Consider the following 18,425-nt stretch of genomic DNA (forward strand, 5'->3'; position numbering starts at 1 on the left):
TCCTTTAATTTTCCGTAGTAAAAAACATAAATAAGAATATAAACGGTTACATTGGTATATCTATCACACCATACATTTCAATCCATTCCGTCACGTTTATGATCTATGCGTGCCTAAAAATAAGTATATTAATATATTTAATAGATAAGTTTAGTAAACATAAAAAATAAAATCATATTTTTTTGTTTTTTAATGAATCCTGTTTTACTATCCGTTTTCATAATAAAAAAATATTCATATATCCGTTAATAAAACAGAGTTTAGTAAAAAATGTTTCAATATGATTTTTATTTTTAATTTTTACTAAACTTTTTTTTTTAAGCTTGACACTTATTTCTGTTTCTCCTATTTAACATCATTGAATTATATATGTACATATATTAGGAATTATTTAGATATCGTTTTCAATTTTGGCATTGAATATGCAAGTACAATATCGAATTCCATGGACAATAACGCTGTGCAATGAAAGCGCCACCGTTTTTGCGATTGCTATCTTGAGGTTGCGTGTGGTAGAGATCGCATTGATTAGCCTAAGCGTTAGCTGACACATTTTGCGGAACTTATCTCTAAGCCTCGTTGATGAAATCTTTCTTTACCCTTTTTTTTTTTTTTTTTTTTTTTTGCCTGGTTTACTAGACTGTGATGTATGGCTTAATAGTGCACATGTATTACAGGTACTTGTGAAATTAGATTTTTTTTTCTTCCTCAACATTAAAACATTGTAGGAAGTTTTCATTCTTTTCCAAGGAAAAATTAGGTATTTACAATGTAAATTTTCATTATTGGTTGTTTTGTGAATTTAAACATTATAACAAAAAAACGGCCAGTGCTGTTCAGAAAGAAAAAAAAGGTAAAATTTAGCACGAAAATTAAAATATATATTATTACTAGAAACGGAAGGAATACATTTACTGTCAGTGATAAAAGAAATTATAAGGCGTTAGTGCAGTTTTTTTTTCATACAGATGATATGAAGTGTTTGTTACAATCTACCAAAAAAAAATTTAGGTAAAAACATATAATTAAATCATCTTAAAATGAAATAAATAATATAAACAAAGATTGCACAATAATTCGTTATTTGAATTATTTATTTTATAATATCAGTATATTTTAATAATATAATATCCTGTATTTTTTTGGGGTCTCCATATCTTAAAACGTAAACCAGTTACGTCAAGTGCATTGTTTAAAGGAGTCAAACCCTTTAGACTTCTTTAAACATTCATTTAATTAATTTTTCTACATTTTTAACTCATTTTAAACCCACGATAACAGGTAATTCATGAGTGGGGTTTTAAAAATTATGTTAGCATATTAATTTGCAATAGGAACACAATTTAAATATAAAACACTGCTATAAATATATTTTAGCTTAAATATTTGATTAATTTCAGTTTTAAAATCTCAAAATTTGAGGTGTTATTATTTCTGGGTCTATTAACAAGGTTCATTATTTGAAAATTATAAATTAAAACTAATTCCAATACATTTTATGGTAGTTATTTTAGTTTAAATTTATAGGAGTGCTACAAACGGAAATTTCTCCACAGGACTATGATGCCGTAGTATAAGAACGAACATCACATTTACTAGAAGTATTTTTATTTAATAGGTTACAGTTGTAAACATCAATAAATAAATAGAATATAATTAAAAATATTTTCTTTTCACTTTTTTTTCCTTTTAGTAATATTTTTAGAAAATGATATCTAACACTGAACATTTTTCCTCTGTTTTCTTAAATGGGTGAGATATGGCCGTAGGAAAAATCTAATCAATTGTTATTTGGGAACGAAAATGCGAACATATGAAGAGCCATTGTCGAGTGACTTTCGAGTTAGGTGTTTAATCTCAAAATAATCGAGCCGGTAGTTCCGGAGAAATCCGTGGACGGTGTACGCATAGAGGCGGAGAGACAACTTTAAATTTCATTTTTGGATTCTAATTATCTTGAAATGAAAAAAAACTCATAATTTGAGGGGTCTCTATTTTTTTTTCTTGAACGATTGCAAAGATTTATTTTTTAGATGAAGAAAAAAAACAAAAAAAAAACGAAATTACATCACATAAACAATCTACAATAAAAAAAAAAAATAAAATCTATTGTGTATGTTCGGATGTATTTATGTTAAAACTAAAATAGGTGATAATCATTTTTATAATTGAATCTGAAGAAGAAATATAGTTTCAAATTATTTTTTATTAACTTATTTTTTATTTAATTTTTTTGTGGATGTTTTTCATGGATCAAAATCTTGAAGATATAATGTTCTTTCATATAAACTTTACGTAGTAATATTCATAATGTTCTTTTTATAAATACATTATGTATCACACTAAAAAAGGTTTATATGAAAGAACAAGACCTTCAAGATTTTTGGGGAAAACCTGAATATTATACTGATGTTGAAGCTGAATATATTTTTGTCGTTTTCATAATTTGCTTTCTGCTTATGAAATGAACAATTATGGTAGCATAAGAGTAGTTAAAAAAATATATGTATATTTTCTTTGGAACAATTATAGTAAAAGAACAAAGTATATGAAAAAATAATATTATATGAAGAGAATGTGAAAAACAAAAATCAAATCAAAGAAAACAAAAAGAGATAAGAATGCAAAATTAATTAAAGTGAATGATGCTTATAAACTTGTATAGCCCGTTTATAAAAAAAATATATATAATTAATAGTGAAATATATATTTCTTCTCAAATACGATTCTTTTATTCTATAAATGCCTTAACAGTTATTAGTCTAGATATATTTTTGCAATGCTGATGTTTTGAGAGATTTTTCTAAAACTTTTTTTGGCTACTTTTGTGATAGTAAATTTATATTATAAGTGTTTTAATGCAAACGTTGTGAAGACAAAATATTTTTTGTTATTTTTTTTTTGTTCTTCAATGATACATAGCTCAAAACGAACAACAAAGAATCCAGGTTTTGGTTCGTGGTGCACTGTTCCCCTAAACCAGAGATGCCCGACCTTGTAAAGCGTGCAACAATCTGAGGTTCCCCATAATGAGGCGTGCCACAACTTTATCTTCCTCCCCATCATATCCTGCCACCTCGACATTAATTATTTCGACATAGTACAGAAGCTTCTTTTTATTTAAATATTTGTATCAATAACATATAAATAAATATGAAGTAAATCAAGAAATTAATTATAAAATGAAGTAGAAAATAATTCACATAATAAAGCTCTATGAAAGACATGATTTACAAACCATTAGGTTTAAACCCGGGAGATAAAACGGATTTTTATTTTTTATCCAGCACATGTTAGAGAAACACTGCTCATACGAATTTAACATGCCTTGTCTTTACTTTGCAATACCAGTTCTTCCGAGTATAACTTGAAATTAAAAAGAAAAACAAAAAACTGAAAACGAAATTAGGCCTGCAAAATAGAGAATACCTACTGGCTTGCCGCGTGCCTATTCCGAACATTGATGGAATGGTTACCTCTCTCATAACTGACTAAACAGAGTTTTTAAGCGATATTGAAACCAACCGAGTAGTTACGCATAATCAATCTTGCATTTCTAATCATATTGTTAAAAGAATATGTTTTGTTTCGAAATGATGTATTATATTTCAATAATCTTTCCTCAATTCCATAGTTCCATTTCCATTCATTATCTCTAGGCGATAAGAATGAGGAACAGAAGCGCTAGGAGGTAAGCCATGTCTCCTCCGAAGATGAGAACACCTGCACAGATAAGGGCCGACGGACTGTCCAAGACGGAGGAGCATTTGCATACATATGACCCGGGCAGTCCTCTATAAATTTCTTCTCATAAATTCGTCCTCCATCGTAGGACAACATCCTGGGGACGAGCAATAAATCAGTGTCCGTCGAGCAACCTGACGAGCGAGGGTACGATCACAGCCTGTCCTATTAGGAAATAATCCCGCGTCCCCGGGATCTCTCATCTCTTTGAAGCTTAAAACGGGATTACCTGGGGTATGTATTTTTTTTTAAATTGAGCTTGAAAATAAAAAAATAAATAAAATGAAAATCTCTTGGTTTCCTGGAAAGAGCGAACTAATTTGTAGCTTACTATAGGTCATGCATTTTTTGAGTTTATAAAAAACAAAAAATTAACGTGTCAACATACCGTTTAAATTGTTATTTCTATGCCATTACAATATAATGCCGTTTGTTAACAGAACAGCTCGGGACTAGTCGGTTCTCTTCCTGAACGGTTAATCTATGGTATAGGAATTTTAAAGAAACATACGTAGAATGACTTTCGAAAATAATAGTATAAACTATCTTACCAAGAGTCATGTATTCATCAAAGTAACAATTTCTTAACTAAAATAAAAATATTTATTTATTAATTGGTTGACAATGTGATTATATACACATATATTAAATTGTGAACAATATTTTATGTATGGCCTTAGTTATTGGATTGGAAAATTGAGAGTTGAAGTCCGAAACTTCACCCCATTTAATAAATCATAACTCAGTTTCATTTACCATAACTGTAAATGATTGAGGCGTAGAAAACGAATTTCTTTACTGAAATATTTATATATGTAACGTAGTAAAGTTACATTAAATTTTGATAAATACAATTCATTTAGCTCTCGGGGACATATAAATTTTACTATGCATTTCAAAAACTAGGCATGTCCGAATTTTTGAAGTATTTAAAAAAGTTTTAAATGCAAAATTTAATTTTTCTATTTTATTAGGATTAAAACATCTATTAATTTCCTTTTTTCTGACGTCCTCTTTTTTTTTTTCTACTAGGGCTGCTAATGCAAAGGACGATTAATGTGTTTCAGTTTAACAGAGGTTCTGTTTTGGACATCTCGCTGGTTCCTTATAAATTTGAATCCCCACTGACATTAGGTACCAATCTTTTCATAGTGGTTTAAGACAAAGACCCTAGCGGCCAAAGAAGAAGGACAATCACCGCCCGTGGATAATTAGCTTTAATTGCGGCCACTGTCCATTGTCTGCGCCGCCATTACATATACTTTATAAAATAATGGTTGATATATATTCATGTACTCACCCGCGGAACGTCTCACGTCCCGCTGATTTTCATCACCGTGCTTCTTAGCGCAACGCCCTCCTTTCCATCGCGCTTCTTTCCTTTTGTCCCAATGTTTCGCTCCGTTTTTCTCGGAGGACCGTTAACAAATCCATGGGATTTCCTCATCTGTCCACCGTCGGTCTCAGGTCACTAATGATCACGTGTTACGAAACCGTATGAATATGTTTCCCGAAAACAGGCGTGGAACCGAAATCATTGTTAATAAGGAAATATGCAATATAGAAAAGCCGATCACGAAATTATTTAAATCTATTAAAATTTTATTGATTTAATTTTATTTGTGTGAGAAGAAATCAAAAGTCGAACCCGCTTGTCCGTCCTGATCGGGATTGAGAAAGGTTAAGCGAGTAAAGCGAGAGAGCCTATAAATCCGATGTGGATAAAAGAAAAAATCAACAACTAATTTAACTTATAAATTAGATATAAATTATAATCCAATACAAAACCTAATATATGTGTGATACGCATATAAATGGAGCATAAAGTTAAAATTATTAGATCAATTTTACTAATTGAGGATTTTGCTATCAAGCGTCAATATACTCACTTTTCAAAGATAGTTTTAAAAAAAAAAATTATGAGAGCATATGATGTAGGAAGTTAAATCTTTATTGAAAATGTTGTTTCTCTATTTGACTGAGAAGGGGAGGGGGCATAAATTTTGTATTAAACTGAATACGTTTGGATATGAAAAAAAAACAAAAAATATCTTTACTATTTTGACAATAACTTCATATAGAAAACTACTCAATTGCAAAATAAATCTTTAGATACATGAATAAGTTTAAGCGGACGAACTATCTTTAAGTTTTTAATAAACTCACAAAGTTAGTTATTATTATTGCTTTTTCTACCAAATTAGGCGATATTTTAGCATTTTATTTATTTATTTTTTGTACCCCTGACTGATCCGGAGAGTGTCGATCCAGTTATGCAGAGGTCTAATGTACTATTAATATGATAAATAGGTTTTAATAAAACCTATTAATACTATCATTTGCATAAAAATATTTATTCAACTTGAATCCTGTTCAATAACCAATGCTAATATTTTTTTTTATTTTTTAATTCACTAATTACTTTTTATCTATCAAAAAATTTTATTGTACTAATGTTGAAACCGAATAGTATTTCTGGTGTGTGAATATGAGGAATCTTTTGTTCAAAATCTGGTATTTTTATTTAATTTAAACAGTTATGAGTTTTCTTTTATAATTTTATGGTTATTTATTCCAAAAACACTATCTTTTAAAAATTTTGTTAGTTCGTATGACCTTAGTACTTGATATTAATTATGAATGCAGTATGTTCTTTATTTATAATATTTTAAATTCGAGCATAAGAATACTTTTTTTACTTTTTACAATCAAAACAAGTTATCAAATCTTATCTGTACCATTTTGTTAAGAATAATTATATTAGATAAATGTGATTAAATTAATTTTTTTTTTTTATTTATATACTTAATTTTAATATGAACTGTTTTGACAAAAAAGTAACAATCAATCCTTATTTTTATCATTTAGATAAACCTGTACAGAAAATTAATTTTTTTTAACCACCTTAGTTTTCATTTTGTTTTTATTTTTTATATCTAACATAAAATGATCTTAATTCTTGGAATAATAAACACGTTTACTTTTTATGATGTAAGTAGTGGTTTTATGTATTTTTATTATGTTATATGTTTTTCAATTATTTTAACTAAGTGGATGCCGGATAGCAGAACTGATTCAATATTGCTGGAGTTACGACTGAATAATGTTCAATCACTAAAAACTCAAAAATTAACTATACATACACTTTCGCTGCACTTGGCAAATAGGTATTAATTTATCAGATACATTATAATTTATTATTTATATACTAACTAATATATTTCAGAATTGAATGAATATGCGATTTTTTTTTACGACAATTCTACAACAATTGTTATTATAACATTCTAAACGTTTTGCATTAACTATTGAACTTCTAACTATTTAAATTGTATTCAATCTCACCATTTATTTATTATAAACTTTTCCACCAATTTATTATTTTGTCTTTGTACATTTTTTACTAAATATTTTATTCAATAATAACAATCATCATGCTTTTCTGGCGTTTTAATATTTTTATGTATGCTCAAGAGGTAAAATTGTTTGGTTTTGTTTAATCATAAAGTTATATTTTGGTTTTAATAAATATGATAGTTTGCCAGTTTTAGTATTATCTGAATATTGTTACAACGACTGACCATGGTTAAATCATTTCTTAAACCATAGCATTTTTCATTACTTAATCTATACAATATTACATATTTTAAGAACGATTTTCAATGTGGTAATTTTATACAGGCTGTTAAAATACATCAGGAAGTGTAATAAATAATATATAACTAATATTACCTATAATAAACGTACACATTTGAATTATACTTCGATTAACTAGAAGACTATAATATAGTGATCAAAACACTTTCAAAACTTGCTATTAATGTGTGCTGTGAAGGAATCATTTAACGTTAACTTAAAACTATTAATGAGCAAAAGAGCATAATTCATTCAAAACAACCTGTAGTTAAGTTTTAATCTCAATTTTGGATATCAAAATCAGGGCAAATTGCATGTTAAACACATAAATCTTAAAATAATGACATGAACAAAAAGTCGTTTGCTTCTTAAAATACGACAAACATATACAATATTGATATGGTAAGTAAGTTTCATATCACTGAAATTAAGAATAGATAGCATAGAAGTTTCTATGCTGATCGGCTATTAACTAAAACAACTCCGAAGATTGAAAAGTTTTTGAAATTAATGTTTTTTATATTCGTCTAGATTCGACTTAATAAATATGCTTTGAATAATGTATACACAAATAAAATAAGCAGTAATGTTTTATTTTTATGAATAATAATTAAAAAAATTCTTGTGCCTAAACAATGGTTCTAACTGCATTACACATCTATGTATAACATAGAAACATCACGAAGGTTTTGCTTTAGTTTTGTAATATGTATTGTGTGTATATATATTGTATGTTATATGTTTTAGTGTATAGTTTAATATTTTTCAAGGTATTAGAAATTATATTTGTAAGATTATGTCTTACTAAAGATTATTGTTCGATTCGGAAGCAACAATTAATTGTCAGCTGAGAGATTAGTGAATCAAGTTTTGATCCAAATTAGATAAAAGAGAATATTAAATATTTTTTATGAAAATATCCAATTTAGCAAATTTAAGTTATAACAAATAATTTTTTTCATGAATTAATTTATTTTTAGTAATAATTATCAATCACAAAGAAAACAAACAAGAACATTCTTAATTTATTGTTGTAGCTAAAAGTTTCGCATACAAAAAACTGAAAATGAAACTGGATTGCCTTAATTCCATAGAAAATTAAATTCAAATATTTATGTCTAAAATTTCAACGATGATATGCTTTGTTAATGTTATATACTAATGTTGCAACAGTGATTTAGTAGAACAGAATATTTCATAAACAAACTATGTATATCAACGTTTATTATTATAAATGAACTAAAGCGTTAATTTTAAAATAAAATTACTTCCTCTACACTAAGTTGGTATCCAGTAAAATGTATGTGAAAAAAAATACAATTTTTATTTTAATCAATATATTATGAAGAAAACATATTTGTTGTAAAATAACAGATAAATCAGGATCTTACCCTTGAATGTTTGTTGGATATAATTTATGATTTTTGAAGAGACAGCAGTTTGCGATAGCGGACTGACCATTTTGGCCGAGCTGTTTCGCTGCATGTATTTCGGTTTATCTCCTTCGAGATCTATATAGGCTTCGAGAGAAAATTATCAGATATATCTAGCATGCAGTCATTAAGAGATGCCGTAAACTGGTTGGAGTTTAACTCTGGTTTGGTAACATTGTGATTTCACTGCTCATTGAGGATATTTTATGAGCAGATAATAGGTTTCATAGGAAGTTAGGATTTGTTTACTAGCTTTACGAGAGAAAAAAAATGATTCAATAAGCTAACTTTTTATTTATGAACTGGTGTGTCAGAAAATTGTTGATAGAATTATTATTGAATTGTGGTTGTATATGCATGATTGTGCGTTAATAGTGGTATGAAAAAATAATTAGAATTAATTTTGAATCAGACTTATTTCAAAGATAGTGCCACAGACCCGAGTCGAATAGATATACTCAATCTCTACTCAGGTCGTTTTTCAGCCTGCCACAAAAGTTTTAGGGCTGTCTTTAAGTAACCCCAGTCTACTGTGCAATCTACAGAACAAAGCAAATAAAAAATAAAGGTGCTCTACAAGTTTTCCAAACAATGGTAAATTTACGCATGCGCAAGCGTGTGGATCGGTAATTTGGATTGGATGGAACAAGTTGGCCAAAATTTGTAGCCGACTCTTTGGTTGTCTGTTTTTGGCACAAATCAAAGGATGCTTGTGCTGCAGGTTTGTGATAAGTTGGCATTTTTTTTTTAGAGTTCCCCCGACAAATAACCGTTTGTGCTGTCTGTTTTCTAGCGTTTATTTTACCATTATTCTGTTTCTTTAAGAAGTCAATATAATGGATTTGATCAAGATCGACGACTTGTCAAACGAGGAAGACTTATAAAAATTAGTTGCTCAGGTAATAATGAAAAAAAATATTCCGTCCTCAACCAAATCAATTTTTTCAATGAAGAATTTTATTCAACGATTTCGACTTTTTTTTCAAACTTTTGTTGGAATAATACATTCTGCCACACTCAATGGCAATAAGTATTAGGAAAGTCACAAACATACCATATAGATATTAACTAAAAATAAAAAGTAAATAAATAATAATAATACAAATAAAATAAAATAATTAATTATAAGCTAAAATGGATAAAAATAAAAGTATATGTTCATATCATAAATAAACATAGACGAATAACTGAGCTCAATAATTGAAAATATAAAAAAAAACTGAGGTAAGTAATGAAAATAAAGTATTAAGAAAAATCTTGGACATAATCATTCCAGCATACAATAAGGTAATCTCAATAAAAACTAATAAAACTGTACACTCGAGTCGGGTCATTAAATTATCATAGTTTTGCTTTACACTTGGACAAATCTGAGTTGTATAAAGTTAAAACGGAGACAAGTGCAATTGGCCCTCTTGATAATGAAATGCAACATACGTACCTTCCAGAGAGAAATGCTTTAGGCATGCTACTGAAACACATTGGGTTCTACAATATAAAGCATACATATGCTTTATATTGGTAGAGGTAACGAGCTAGCAGACAAAGCTGCCAGAGAGGCACTAACGCTCCCTGGCCGAGGCACCGCCGTTCTTACCCCATCAGAACTCAGTACACCCCTTAAATCACAAATATTAGAAAAATGGCAGGCCAAGTGGGATGAAAGCTCTCCCAGTAAATTAAAAGAAATAAAACGATCAGTAAAACCATGGTCGACATCCTACCGCAACAGCCGCAGGGAGGAGGTTGCTCTGGCCCGCTTGAGAATAGGTCATACTCTCCTCACGCACTCCCACCTGATCAGAAAACTGCCACCTCCAACGTGCAAATATTGTCAGTCCATTCTTACGATTAGACATATTTTCGAAGAGTGTACTCACTATTTGCCAACAATAAACAGGATAGGACTGACCCCAAATTTATCCGAAACTCTCGCAGATGAGGAAGCTAAAATTACACGAGTATTTGAATTTTTAAAAGCACATCGCCTTCTTTATAAATTATAACTCCTCTTCGATTTTTATGTTTTTTATTTATTTATTTTTTTTATTTTATTTTTTTTAAAATTATTTTTCAATATTTTTTATTTATTTATTTATTTTATTATTTTATTTTTTTACTTTTATCATCCCATTGGCGTTGATGACCAGAGGGTTTTACGCCTTTAAGCAACAATCAACAACAACAACAAGCATACCAATCAATCCGTGTTTGGACATATATACAATACATATATTCACATGATATAATTTTTTTTTCTCCCTTTTCATTTTACAATCATTACTCGTCTGCACACCAAGTACGATTATTTCATTTTTTTTTTCTATTTACAATTTCATTCCATTTGACAATTTGATTTCAATTAATTGACAAATTTATTCTCCCTAATTCACTCTCTGAGATCCTCTTCAGTGAAGAAAACATGGTTTGATTTTAAAATATGCAGTATTTTTCAACCAATATAATTTTGATAGGAATTTGAAAAAAAAAAAAAAAAAACGAGAAAATTTATTACTTGTTAACATAAGAAAATCTATAAAAAAATTTAAAAAATGAATCTCTTCATTGCAAGTGGGTTTATAGTCAATAACCTGAAAGCTCTAGACTATAAAATTAATTCTATAATTTTATTAACTGTTAAGGAATATTATTATTATTTGCTTATTATTGAAAATAATAATCTATAATTATAATTTTTAAAATCCTGGCCTCTCTCATATTACTGAATAAATAAAAATTAATAAGTTAATGAAGATTTTAAATGAGAAAGGCAACAATAAATCTAGGTATTTGATTGTACCCTGATGGAATCAAGACTTCTAATGGCGATTGAGATATTAATTTTTTACATCGGACTTTTCGAAGTCCTGTATTCGGTCATCCGAGAACTGCCCTATCTATGTAGAATTCATTGACCACAAGCCTCGGCGGCTTTTATGAATGGGCGAGTGTTGTATATTTACATAACTTTACATTGTTATTTACATATTGCACGTGGGATATTAACATAAGTATTTATTCGAAATAGAGATTAATACAGTAAGATTAGTGAAAGATGTGAGATTATCTCCGGTGGCTACTGAGCGACTCTCCGATGAAAAAAAAAATTAATTTAAAAAATTAAAATTTCAAGATCGGAGAAAAGACTGGAAGCAGGCCCCGTCCTATTACAAATGAGCTCTTACAAATCAGGCAGGTCCAAATACACGCCCTATCTGTTAGGACTTAATTTATACTTTTCAGATTCCTTCTCCAATTATACACAAAACCGGTCCCCGAGTCACGGTCCCCGCTTTCGGATTTGTCAAAAAATACATAAATGTTCCCCGGATCTACTTTTTCTACAGCTGGGAGACACTAAACCACTATTTTCTATCTCTAAGGAGAGTCGTAAATTTTTATTGCGCTGAAGTGCCCGTCTATTATTGCATTGTCTTTCTGGTATTTCCGTCTTGCGACAATGGGGTTGTGAAAAAAATTTATCGTTTAGGCATTTGAATTGAATTGACCGGAACTGATGTCGATTATTGAGATAACTCCAACCAATTGGCATTTAATGAAATATAAATGACGGTGTTTCAAATGTATTTCATCAGAATGGAAAATTTGACAATTAAAAAAAATATATATATGCGTTTCCAAAAACTGATAATTGACTTTAGTATGATTTTTAAATAATCGATTGCCTAAAATAATAGAATTTAGTTCAGCAGATTTGAATAAAACAAAATTAATATATTTTTGAAACAAAAAGTCAAATAAAATAACACATCCATACTGTCAAAAAATATGTTGTTATATTGCCTGAGAAACCGACTGAACTAATTTCTATGAAACTTTTTAAAGTTCTCTATTAAGTTAACTTATTTATTCATTAAATTATTTAGTATTTAAGTATTCCTTTAAAATAACTTTTTGCTTTTTTTAAATCTATATATTAATTGTTTTGTTTTTCTGTAAACTGATCTACTGCTGTGACCATTATGTCTTTGGTTTGATTTTCCATTGCTATCTAATGATAAATTCGTTTAATTTGTTTAACGGATCGAACGTGGGTAGCGGATCACTGGAGAGGGTCTGAGAGAGTGAATTAGGGAGAATAAATTTGTCAATTAATTGAAATCAAATTGTCAAATGGAATGTAATTGTAAATAGAAAAAATATGAAATAATCGTACTTGGTGTGCAGACGAGTATTGATTGTAAAATGAAAAGGGAGAAAAAAAATATTGTTATATCATGTAAATATATGTATTGTATATATGTCCGATCATGGATTGATTGGTATGCTTTATATTGTAGAACTCAATGTGTTTGGGCAGCATGGCTATATAAAGTATTTCTCTCTGGAAGGTACGTATGTTACATTTCATTATCAAGAGGACCAATTGCACTTGTCTCCAGTATAACTTTATACAACTTAGATTTATCCAAGAGTAAAGCAAAACTGTGATAATTTAATGACCCGATTCGAGTGTACAGTTTTATTAGTTTTTATTGAGGTTACCTTATTGAATGCTGGAATAATTGTGTCCAAGATTTTTCTTTATTAATACTTTATTTTTATTATTTACCTCAGTTATTTTATATGTTCAATTATTTAGCTCAGTTATTCGCCTATGTTTATTTATGATGTGAACATATAATTTTATTTTTATCCATTTTGGCTTATAATTAATTATTTTATTTTATATGTATTATTATTATTTATTTACTTTTTATTTTTAGTTAATATATATACATGGTATGATTGTGATTTTACTGTCATTAAGTGTGGCAGAATGTATTATTTCAACAAAAGTTAGAAAAAAAAGTCGATATCGTTCTTCAACAATCAAAATTCTTCATTGAAAAAATTGATTTGGTTGAGGACGGAATACTTTTTTTCATTATTACCTGAGCAACTAATTTTTATAAGTCTTCCTCGTCTAACAAATCGTCGATCTTGATCACATCCATTTTATTGACTTCTTAAAGAAACAGAATAATGTTAAAATAAACCTTCGCTAGAAAACAGATCCCAATTGGAACTATAGCAGGTTCCTAGCATGGCCGACTACTTTTACGCACTCTATAACTCCATATAACGAGCTACATCGCCCGGTAAAGTTTACCTCCAGATTCGAAGGTTAACTTTTCCAGTGAAATTGATAATTTTTTATTCAGCTAAGATTCCAGAAATCTGTGATGGTGTATCAGGCCCTTATTGTTTCTCTGTTATAGTGCTTGCTTATATGTTGGGTCTTGTCAGGCTAAATGTTAATTATAAACAAAAATTATCAGTTAATATTAATTACTATATGAGTCCGAATATAAGTCCAGTTTTTTTTTTTCATGAATTGTCTCCGAGGAGTCGGCCAATATTCAGGATTATCACTTTATTGTTTATTTTCGTTTCTGAAATGACCGCTTTGAGATTTTTTGGAAAAAGCTTAAGAAAAGTAAAAAGGACTTTAAGACATATTTTCAGATTTAAAATAAATTTATTTATCTTAATTTTTTTTTTTTAAAAAGCATTGTTTGTAATCTCAGAATTATAATAAAAAAAATAAATTGAGGACGTTTAAAAAAAAAAACTCTTCTTTGTCTAATCATAATATATTTCCTTTATTCCGACTACATAATGAGGGATTAATGTGGACATAATGACCTCAACTGTTCTGATTGACTGTAAGTAAACCTTTCCCAGATAATTAGATACTAGTGATTTTTTTTCTTTCAATTTGCCGCATTGCAAACGGAGTTAGGTTACAATATCCGTTTTCCGTTTCATTCACCGCAAGGAGTGTGTGCAATCTACACCGCAAGCGTGCGCAAGTAGCACAGGTGTGAGTTGCATTATACGAATGTTTGACGGTGAGCAAAAACGATAAAAAAAATCTTTAAAAAAAAGTCCACGCGGCCGGGGATACGAAGAAAAAAACCGCGTTTTGTGATAAAATAGGGGCCGCTACTGAACTGATTTCACGGGAACAGGACAAAAATAGAGGCAGGTGGGGGAGACGCCATCTTTATCCATCAGGCTGAAGCTTTTCGAAAAATTATGGATATTTCATATAAGTAATTGAAGAAAGAAATTGAAAGTAGTGCCTCGAAGTTTTATTTGTCTTCTATCCACATAGCTGTGTCATTTTTTTTCTTTTCTTTTCAAACATTGATTAAAAAAAAAAAGAAAAAGTGAATAAAAATCGTCATATAAATTTAGAAAAAAAAGTCTACGTTTTAATATGCATTGTCAGTAAAGTTCTGAAAATAATTTTTTTTTTTGTAAATTTTACAATGATTAACATTATAAAATAATTGGGAATATTCCAATATATATGGCTTCCACAGTGGTGGAAAGCGTGAAAGAACTCTCCAAATTGAAATATGTTTAATCATGGTGATGAGTGACCGTAATTGGTTCTTCCACCAAACAATATTTGTGAACCGTAGACTAAATCTTACAGATACTGTTTCAGCTTTGAATAAATAGGGATTTTTTAGCTGGTTCTTGTTATTTTGATTCAAATTAAGCAACTAAAAATATTTTAGCGAAGTCAATACCAAGGAATGTTAGTGAACAACTTTTAGTTTTTCAAAAGTGGGTTTGTTTCTTGAAATATTTTTTTCTGAATTTCTACTGCCACTTACAAATCAATACCAGAAAAATTCGTTTTTGCACATTTTTGAAATATTAGCAAAAATGAACTTTATTGATCTTTCTGTTAGGACCATTTTCCCATAAAAGTGAAGATATTGGAGTATCTTTGTAATTTTTATATTTAGTTCAATACTACTATAGGTTTGGATGCCCTATGAACTAATAAAACAGATTCACTCTGATAATAATAATCAATGTATTGTAATAATCAATGTAAGAAGAAAGGTTAATGGCTTAGCTAAGATAATTGAATTGAAAAAGGTAGACTTATATTAAGGTTTTGTAAGATAAAATGGACGAAAAAATACTACTGATCCTACTCTAAAATATTTATCAAATAGTGAATAAATTTTGGTTTATTTTATATTTATTTTAGTAACGATTTAAGAGTTCCAAATCCTTTACATAGTTTATCATTGCCTATTTAGTTTGATCGGAGCTGGATATATTAGAGCCAAAATATATTAAATGTTGGCCAGATAATTTGTTGTTTTCTGTCAGTGGCTTCAAATAAAATTTCCGATTAAGTTGTTATTGCATTTTGAGAAGATGTATCTCAAAAAGAGATACTAATTGGAATGTTTTATAGCGTTGATCATAAAAAAAATATAGTAATAATTAAAAATCGGAATTTTATGGGATGGTAATTGAATGGCTTTACGCTAAAAGGCTTTTGTGAATTCATGGTCATAATTGACTTTTTTTTAGCTTCTAAACTATTGAAGTATTGGAAGTACTCAATACTTCCTTTGAAGAATATTTCAACCTTCAAAGAGACCAAGCGAATCTCAAGTACAGAGGAAATTTGGGATTTAATTTTCTTAAAAGATAAAATAGATGGAAATTACTTGGCAGGATTAAATCAAAATGGCATACAAAATTAATCACGAGATACCTAGAGGCGATATGCAAGATATGGCAACCATGAACATCGCCAGTACATACATGAGGTATATCCTAAACTTAATAACTACATAAAATAATAAAATAAAGGGAAGAATGGAAATTCTCTCCACGATTTTCGTATTAAAAGAAAACAATTATGTTTAATAGTACCTACTAAAATTTTCTTCTCACATTTAATATGAGAAGATATTGACATGAAACAAATCAATTATTGCTTTATTATTTTTTAACGAGTTGCTATTATTTGTTTTTTCATTGTTCAAATTATAGTTTGTTATTTTAATAATTATTGTTGTAGTCAGGATTCTATTGTAACAATATAATTTGCTTTTAATCAGCTTACTTTTAATTTTGTTTTCATTCCTACATGTTATTTATAAAATAAAACAAGTGTAGTACCGTTAAGTATGGCAGTGGTTAAAGATTGGGACCAGTTGGTTTAAACGCTGCTGTTGGCGAGTTGCTACGGCTTCCTATATATGGAAAAGTAGACCGTTAGTCGCTTTAGGCAAGCCCACGTGAAAATTCCTTCTGGAAAAACACCACGAGGGAGCTTTCCGAAGATTATAGTGACTCCTGGATAAGTCCGTCGGCAACACCCTGCATGGACGTCCCACCATCTGGCCCGCCGAGTTAGGAAGTCGATAAATAATCTCGACATAACTCCGGATCCTGGAGTTACCGCTTCTCATGACAGTTCTCCGGCGTCTTGTAGAACCGGCCCTTGGGTCTTCCGATGGTTTTATTATACGATGTGCAGAGGTACGGCATTCGATTAGTGTGTTATAGCTACGTATCCTGTGGACACCATCTAAAACGAAGTAGAACCTTCGGTGTCCACAAACGCAATTACAAACCAGAAATATCCGATTAAGTTTTTGACCGGTATCTTAAAATGACCAGAATGAAATTTCCATGAAGCTTATATTTAACAATTTTTTTAAAGGTATGAACTCTTCATGCATAATTATTCTCAGAATATACCTGGAGTAATATTAATTTATTTTTTTAAATTGGCATTGATGTATTGAACTGAATTTATTAATATTAGTTTTATCACTAATATTAATAAGTTCAGTTCAAAAAGAAAACGAAAAAATTTGTTCTGTAGTTCTTGTCAATTTAAAGTGTTATTGTTGAATATACAAATATTAATTACCCGATTAATACGACTCATGAGAAGAAAATGACTACCCAAAAAGTCGCATTTCTGTAGTTTCTTTCCAAAAACTCCGAGTTCATTTTTCATTCTGAGTTGAGTTTTCAAAGCATTATTATTAATTGTAAAGAAAACAAATAGATTGAAGGATTATGATTTTTTAATCATATGTGAAGTCTATGACTCAAGTCCACGTTTTCTGAAAATTGAAATTGCAGTGGCATCTAATGCTATGAGAAGTAAGTATAATTGAAAGGTGATATCGTTTCTAGTTAACTTATATTATATTTTAGGTAATCTTTATTTCAGTGATTTTTTTTTTCACCGAACGATATGATTAGTTATTTTTTGTAAAAAAGAATAAGAATTATGTCCAACCAAAAAAAAATTTGTTTTCCTTAAAAGACAACTTGTGTGATTTATTATTTGATGAGCATTGTATAAAAAAAAACCTAAAGCATCAATTTTCTTCACTTAAAATATTTGTGAGTAAAATTTTTAAATGTTTATTTCATATTCATATTAATGTTTATATAGACACAAGTATTTCAGCTGGATTTAAACGAAAAGGATGTTTTTCAAATTAAAATGTTCGTCCAAAAACAAAATAAAAAATAATTAGTAAATTTTTATGTTTAATTTGATTTTCAGAGGTAAGTTTTGAAGTTAAAATGTTATTTAACGGACAAAGTTCATGTCATAGCAATTTAATTTTTTTTTATGTTATTTAATATTCATTACACAGTAAAACCTTTTTCAACATTTATTTCTATTGAGATTATCACGAAAAAATTGTGGTTGTTAAAATTTTAAATAAAAAATGTAAATAGTTGTTTTATTACATAACAGAACAAAATTGTGATATTCATTAACTGTTGTTCACCAAGTAAATAGGAACCAGGCTA

General features: G+C 29.1%; 1 protein-coding gene across 2 annotated transcripts in view; it reads left to right on the plus strand.

The window, feature by feature from the left end:
- The window catches only part of vvl (ventral veins lacking), a 266,778-nt gene that overhangs the window by 24,771 nt on the left and 223,582 nt on the right, over positions 1–18,425 (plus strand). The window lies entirely within an intron of this gene.

The sequence above is a fragment of the Halyomorpha halys genome, unplaced genomic scaffold (assembly GCF_000696795.3).
Source record: "Halyomorpha halys isolate HHAL.00 unplaced genomic scaffold, Hhal_1.1 Scaffold310.1, whole genome shotgun sequence".
NCBI classification, from domain to species: Eukaryota; Metazoa; Arthropoda; class Insecta; order Hemiptera; family Pentatomidae; genus Halyomorpha; species Halyomorpha halys.